The 7,204-nt window shown below is 64.7% G+C and overlaps 1 non-coding gene across 1 annotated transcript; it reads right to left on the bottom strand.

The window, feature by feature from the left end:
* Positions 1-693: 693 nt before the first annotated feature.
* LOC125084192 (U6atac minor spliceosomal RNA) lies at positions 694-819 on the bottom strand. The gene has a single exon (XR_007122540.1). It is a non-coding gene; the product is annotated as a U6atac minor spliceosomal RNA (small nuclear RNA).
* Between the last annotated feature and the right edge of the window lie 6,385 nt (positions 820-7,204).

Raw genomic sequence — 7,204 nt, 5'->3', positions numbered from 1 at the left:
GCTTTTCCCAGCGAACGTGGGGCGCGTGGTGCCTCCCGCCTGTCCGGCCGCGGCTGCGTCCCGGGGACCCGTAAGCCCTGCCGCGGGGAGGGCCGGCGGGGACAAGGCCCCGTGCGGCTGCCCCGGGAAGGTCACTGCATCCCTCCCTCACGCCGCGAGCCTGTGGCCCGGGGTCCTGCTCCCAGCGGGCGGCGGCGGCCCCGCGACTGTGACGTCCTGGGCCGGCATGTGCGCGAGGGCCTCGCCGGGGCTCGGGCAGGGCCCGCAGGGGGAGGGCGGGCGCGGCCCCGTGGAAGGGCCGCTGGCGCCGGACCCTGCCGGGGCGCAGGCGGGGCAGAGCGGGCAGCCCGGGCCCGGGGGCTGCGTGGGCCCCGGGAGGACCCGCGCTTCGCACCCCGCCGACTCCCAGCCGCGCCGCGAAGGTCGTAGCTCCTGCCCCAGGACAGCGGCCGCCCGTGCTCGGCTGACCGGCCAGCGCGGGGGCCGTCGCCGGGGCTCCCTGCGCGGCAGCTGCGGGGCGCTAGGTCCGGGGCCCCCCCTCGTGCTCCCAGCCCGCGGCGCGACCTGCGGGGCCTCAGGGGCCTCGGTGGGGGGAGACCGGCCAGCGTGCGCTCGGCGGCAGGGGCGCGGGGGGGCGCGCGGCCCCAACCCGGCGGGTCCCGCGGCCTGGCCCCGCCCCCCGCACAGGGGCCCCAAAAACGTTGGTTAGATGCCACGAAGTAGGTGGCAATGCCTTAACCGTATGCGTGTTGTCAGGCCCGAGGGCCTCTTCCATCCTTGTCAAGGGGAGTGCTAACCTTCTCTCCTTTCATACAACACGCTGCCCGCTCCGGCGCGCCCGCCATTTATACCGCGGGCCCCGGGCTGCCTTTCGCTTGCGGCGACTGCGGTGGGCGCGGGGGTGGGCCTGCGGGCAGGACGCACCCCTCCAGACACCTGCCCGCGGCGCGGAGCCGCCACGGTTCGCACACTATCGCCCACATCCCCGCGGTGGCTACCGCGCGTGGAAAAACTCGCCATTCCCGGCCCTAATGTATTCATAAAATCAGCCAATCAGAGGCTGGGAAGGACACGCGGACGTCCCCAGCGTCCTCCAGAAAACGAGATTCCCCCGGAAACAAAACGGCGCCCGCGCGCGCTTCCGGCAGCGACACGCCTCGCGGACGGTCGGGCAGAGACGCGGAACTTCCTGCGGAAACGGCCGTGGTGTGGAGCGAATCAGAGGACGAGGAACGGAGATCAGCTCCACGGACTTCCGGACGCAGCCCTGCGCTTGGAACTGTGGGTTCTGGAGGCGTGGGGGAGGGAGCGGGCGTGCGGCCTGCGCATGCTCAGAGCCCTCTTTGCAAGGCTTAGCGCATGCTCCATGGCCGCTGTGCGCCGGCCGGGGACGGCGGGTTCCAGCCTCGGGGCGGGCGGTCTGCGCACCACGGGCCTCCTAGTCTCGTAACCGCCCTTTTCTCGGGGCTTAAAGATTCAAGCCCCGTGCTCCCTGCCTCCCTGTCCCCCAGGCTCCTGCCCCGCGGCTCGGGCGCGTATACTCGCGGTGAGCGAGTGTGAGCACGTGTGCAGTGAGTGTGCATATGTGGCGCACGGGTGCGCGGTGAGCGAGTGTGAGCACGTGTGCAGTGAGTGTGCATATGTGGCGCTCCCGTGCGCAGGTGTGCGCGCTCACCCTGCATGCAGGTGCCCCTGTACGCCCACAGGCCTGCGTCTGTGCACGTGGGTGTGTCTCCCGCGGGAGCGCCCCCAGGCAGGGCCTGGCTCGGGGGTTGTGGGCCGGGGCCGGGGGTGGCACTTCTCTGTGCTGGTCTGGATGCCCGCCCCCCAAACTGCACCGGAAAACTCAGAAAAGGTCTAATTGTTAGAAAAAGCGAAACATTGCTGGTTCAGGCAGTTCTTACGTTTCCCCGAGGCTCTCAGTCTGGAGCCCTGGCCTAAGGCTGCAGAGGGGTGGTGGTGGGTCCCCGGTGAGGTCGGGGGTGCGGGGGTGGGGCCGAACCTGCCGGCCAGAGGCCAGCTTCCCCGCACCTGCCCGCTGATAAGTTGGGGCGAGCCCCTTGTTACAGACGCAGAGCCCCCGGAGGGTGGAGAAGGGCTCCACCCACTTTGGCAGCTCAGAGCAGCTTCGGGCAGAAGAGCTCAGTGACCAGGGCCCTCAGCAGAGAGGCACCTCCCTCAAGGCGCTGGGTGAGCTGTGTGACCTGGGCATAAGAAGGACCCTCCAGCTCCCTAACTCCCATGTGCAAGAGGCCATTGGCACCCCTGTTTTGTAGCTGAAGATGTCCAGGCCAAAGGCACTGGGTAGTTTGGGCGGGTTGCACTGAGTGTGAGTGGGAGGGTGGCTGTGTTCTGGCCCGTCTGCCTGTGTCTGACTCTCGGGCTGCACAGTTGCTTCCGGACCCAGCTCTCTGCCTCCGCCCTCCCGGCTGCTCAGGTCTGGACACACAAAGGAGCCTCCCCTGGAGGCAGCTGGGTCCCACTCCTGTCTCCTGCCCATCTCCAGGCCACGTGGGGCCTCCTTCCCTTGGGTTTACAAGCTCCTGGTCCATGTGGGCTTAGAGCCAAGGGCCAGTGGGCTCCTCAACCCCAGGCCGGGTCTCACAAGCTTTAGAGTGAATCCGAACCACCTGGGGTCAAAATGCAGGTTCCTGGGACTACCTCCCTGGTCTGAATCAAAGGACTGGGCAGGCCCAGGAATCTGCATTCACCAGGCACATCTGCTTCTCCATATTAGCAGCCTGTCTGCTCCGGGTGGAGGGTGGGAGACACCACGTCTTCCAGGGGACTCAGCAAGAGTGACAAGTGCAGGAAGGTTTGTAGAATCAGGTCTTCGTGGGGTTGGGAGGACCAGGCGGGAAGGACCCAGGGGGCAGCAGCTCCGTCCCAGGACCCCGGTTTGTTGGCTGCATTTAGAGGCTGCTTTTCGGGGTGCCTGCTGCAGGGGTGTCCAGGACTCGAGGCCGAAGAGTGCCTCCTTTGCTGTTGAACCGAAGGTCATCCCATAGTGTACGCGGAATAAAGGCGTGGTCAGCCTTGGGGTCACTGCTGCGAGACCCCTGCCTTCAGCCCCGGTCCTGGCCTGTCTGCAGCTCTGCTCCACAGAGCAACGCACTGGCGGGGAGAGCGCTCCTGGGGTAGTGGGTTGCTCTGGGCCAAAGGGAGGGTCACCTGCCTGGTGGCCTGGAGGGAGGCTGGCTGGGCCAGTGGAGTCGTCACCCAAAGGGGGGGTGGGGGCAATTTGCTGTTCACTCCCCCTGAGCTCACCAGGGACTGAACCCACTGGACCCTCCCCAGGGGCCATCCCTAAGGGCCCCACATGAAATCCAGAAGTAAGAGAAGGTAAACTCACCTTGCTGACCTGTCCATTTTGCACATGGTGAAATAGAGGGGAGGCACTTGCCTGAGGGCTCCCGGCGGGTTGTTGCTCGTGTTTGGGGTGAGGACCCAGCCCCAGACCCCCAGATGGTGCAAGTGGGTGGGAGTGTGGGTTCCCCTCCAGCCCTGGTAAAGCCCCATGCCCATGTAGACCCTTCTCCGAGTGTCCTGTGAAGTTGCTGGATAAAAATACAGGATTTTATCAAACAGCGATGCTTCCGTGTAGGTATGTCCCGAATATTTTGTGGGATATACTTATGCTAAAAGCCATCCATTGGTCTTACGAAATTTAAACTCAGCAGAGGGTCCTGAAGAAGCTTTATTTGCTCGGTCCTGCAACCCTGGTAACGGGGAAGGGACTTTAGTCATTTGTCCATGAGGCCTTTCCTACAGGGTGCTCCAGGAGACCACTAGCTGCCCCGGTGGAGAAGTAGCTTGTTTGGGAAATTCTGTGTGAAACAAAATTGTGTGACACCGCCTCCCCACCCCTGCTCCCCCTCCCCCCGCTGGTGGGCTGTGGAGCTCGTGATAATAGGAGACTGAGGCTGGGAGCAGCGTCTTGGTTGATGGGCTGTGGGTGGGCGTCTGTGCAAGGGAGAAGAGAATGCAGGGAAGGGGGGAAACAGCGGGGGGAGGAGCAAGGCCACCTGTACAGACGGATGGACAGAGAGCGTCTCCTGGCGGCAAAGACCAGGTTTGCCGGCGCTTTGAGAGCTGGGCTCTGCAGACGCAGCTGGGGACGGTCTGGTCCGGTCCGGTCCGGGACCGCTCTCTCTGCAAGCTTCAGACTGTGCTCCCTGTTATTCAGAGCAGAAAACCTGTTCGGCCCGGCCTCCGATACTCATGTCCAGGCCCAGTGGCTTCGGAGACCTTGAACTTTCCTGATCTCAACCAAGTCTCTAGGTGGGATCTGGAGAATCCTGGACTCAGGTAGCAAGTCTACATGCGGACTTTTCCCTCCCCCGGAAACCTAGCCGTGTGACGGCCCAGGTCTGCCGGCTCTCCCGGCCCAGAGTACCTGGTCCCCGAGCACGGGCAGGGCCAGAGATGGGAGCAGAGTGGGAACGCCTACGACCCGGCACGGTCCCACAGGATCGGGGGTTTGGTGGTGGGATTAGGGCTACAGCAAGACTCGGGGACTCGCTCTGGGACACGCATCTTGCTGGCAGCCCCTGGGACCTGCACGGGGTGGTGCTGGGGGAGCTTGGCCCCCTGGTCCCCTCCCCTCCTCTGCTGACTGTCCAGCTGGCCCCAAAGGACTCTCCAGGTTCCTGGGAGGCTCTCTGCCGGGAGGGGAGAGCAGTGACATTCCCAGGAAGAGCGACAGGCCCTGAGGACTCATTGCCTTTTGGAGCGGAAGGCCTCGGTGACCCAGGACCCACGTGGGGCCATCATGAGCCTTTTGGCTTGACTGCTGGGATCCAGAGGGTCCGTTTCAAGGCCACCGCTGATGGCCACCGAACAGACCAGGAGCCTTTGGAATCGGGTAGGCCATGGCCTGTGGATGCCCCCGTCCTCTGGCTCCTGTCCTGCTGGCTTAGGAGTGGCAGGTGGGCTGTCCCTGGAGCCGCGGGTTCCTGCCCTCCCCCTGCACTTTGCGGACTGTGGCAGGGACGCCTGGCTGGGCAGTTCCAGGCGCGTCCACCAGGGGGCGGGCCCGCACCGCTCAGCGTCCAGGCGGCGGGTGCGCGAGCCAGCCTGGCCACCGACCTTCCCTAAGCCTCAGCCCCGGGAGCACAGCCGGCTTCCTTAGCTCACCCTGGCTCACTGCGGCCCTGGGAGAGTCCCCTAGCCCTCGGGTGCCTCAGTTTCAACAGGACCTGAGCTCGGGGCTTGGTCCAGGGAAGGCTCAGGGGGCGCTGGCTCTTCTCGTCCCATTTCCCAGATGGAGAAACCGAGGCTCCGGGCGTTCACAGGATGTCTGAGGGCGGGACCCCAGAGGGGCAGGCAGTGGGGGCTGCAGTCCAGGCTCCTGAGCCCCAAGAAGCACGGGGAGATGCTGGCAGGTGCCACGGGCTGGTGGGTTTGTGGGGTTCCGGGAAGGTGCCTGACCGGCGCACGGCACCGGGCACTCGTCGCCTCAGTCCTTCCGCAGCTCCTGGTGTGTGCAGGAATGCCGGCGCACGGCACATGCGTTTCAAACCGCGCCACGCACAGCAGCCCCGATCTCACACACAGCCCACGCGGCGGGCAGAGTTTTTTGCATTTCTGCAGACGAGAATGATTTTATGTTTCCTATTTCCCGAACATGGCAGAGTTGTGAGGCTTTGAGCTGCGGGTGGTGGGCGGCATGCTAGGCCGGCCGCCTGTCAGGAGGCTTGGATGCAAAGTGGGGGGGGGGTCCCAGATTTTCCAGATTTTTCCCTGGGTATTAATGGGTCCTGATGGCCTTAAAATTGGCTACTCCTTGCGGTGCAGACAGGTTCCCCGTCATCCTGTGGATGGGGCGCGTGGGCACACAGCTCTGTCCACGTTCAAGGTCAGTACGCTTTCTCTTTGCCACCGAGAGCCGTCATGGGCCGATGCTGTGTCTTGCCGTTGACGGCAGAGAGAACATGTGGTTTTCAAAGCTACTTTTCTCTGCCGGTACGTCCATGAAGGATCCGAGCGGGGTGGTGATGCCCCCCCCAGCCCCCTCCTGCCCCACCGGCCGTCATTCCCAGGGGCTCCCTGACTCCCTCCCAGGGATGCCGCCAGGCCACTTGGCTGTGCTTGCAGGGAGAGCGATGACCGTCCGGGGTGAGGCCTCTCCTTAGGGGCTGCTATTAATAATGTGACCGCTGACCCCCGGACGTGGGGAGGGAGGAGGGGACGGAGTGTTCCCAGGGTTGGCGTTTGGCCGGAGGCCTTCCTTGCGTGACTGGGAGGCCTCCCGAGCACTCTGGTCCTGCCCTGGCCCCATGGCCCCCTGGCCCGGAAGCTCTGCGTGGACTAAGTGCGGGGGCTGCCCTTCCTCTGGAATATAAATATCCCAGCAGCGGCTGCTGCGGCCTCCCGAGAGGGCTGGCCAGGGAGGGAGGAGCCCCAGGCCTGTGACCCTGAGGGCCTGAGACACAGGTCATGGCCCTCCAGGAGCCGGCTGGGGGCCGGCCCTCTGTCCGGCTCTGTGTGCCTGGCCCCCCTGGGACAGAGGAGGGGCCCTGCCTGTGGTTGGAGAGCCGGGGAGGACAGGAAAACGGTCTAGTCTTCTCTACACCTGTGGGCACCCCCCGGGGCCTCGGTGCTTGGGCTTCCAGGAGGGGGAGACAGACGACACAGCCCCTCCTAGTTCTTGGTCCCCGCGGGCCCAGCTTGGCAGGGATGGTGGGGGACTCGTGACAAAGTGTTAACAAATCCTTCACACGGGGCGGCAAAACTCATCTTTAAACCTGCAGTGGAAAGGGTTTACTGTGGAAGATGCGCCGGATGCCGCGTGGCTGACCCTGGAGGAAGGGGGAGGCCCAGGCTACCGGCTCTCTCCAGCCCCACCTGTCAAAGCTGCTTCCACCCCAACCCTCCCCGGGGCTCTGTGGGACCCAGGGGCTTACAAGAGTCCTTCTGGCCTGTGACCTGGGGTCTCCACTCTGCATGTGACAGAGGGGAAAGCTGAGGTTCAGAGAGGACCCCCAGCTAGAAGGGAACAGAGAGGGATTTGAAGGCAGTTCTGGGTACCTGCAAAGCCCAGACATCCCCCTCCCTTGGCCCTTAAGGACTGAGACTTCCACAGAAGCCACAGCCCCTTGCCCCCTACAGTGCCGCCGATGGCCAAACACGTCTGGGAGATTCCGCTCATTTTCCCAGAGGGCCAGGGTGCAGAACAGCGAAGGCTCTGAGAAGTCCTGCGTGG

This window comes from Lutra lutra, chromosome 13 (genome assembly GCF_902655055.1).
Source record: "Lutra lutra chromosome 13, mLutLut1.2, whole genome shotgun sequence".
Taxonomy (NCBI): domain Eukaryota; kingdom Metazoa; phylum Chordata; class Mammalia; order Carnivora; family Mustelidae; genus Lutra; species Lutra lutra.
The sequence above is the reverse complement of the archived record's forward strand: the minus strand, read 5'-3'. Positions and strand labels throughout refer to the sequence as shown.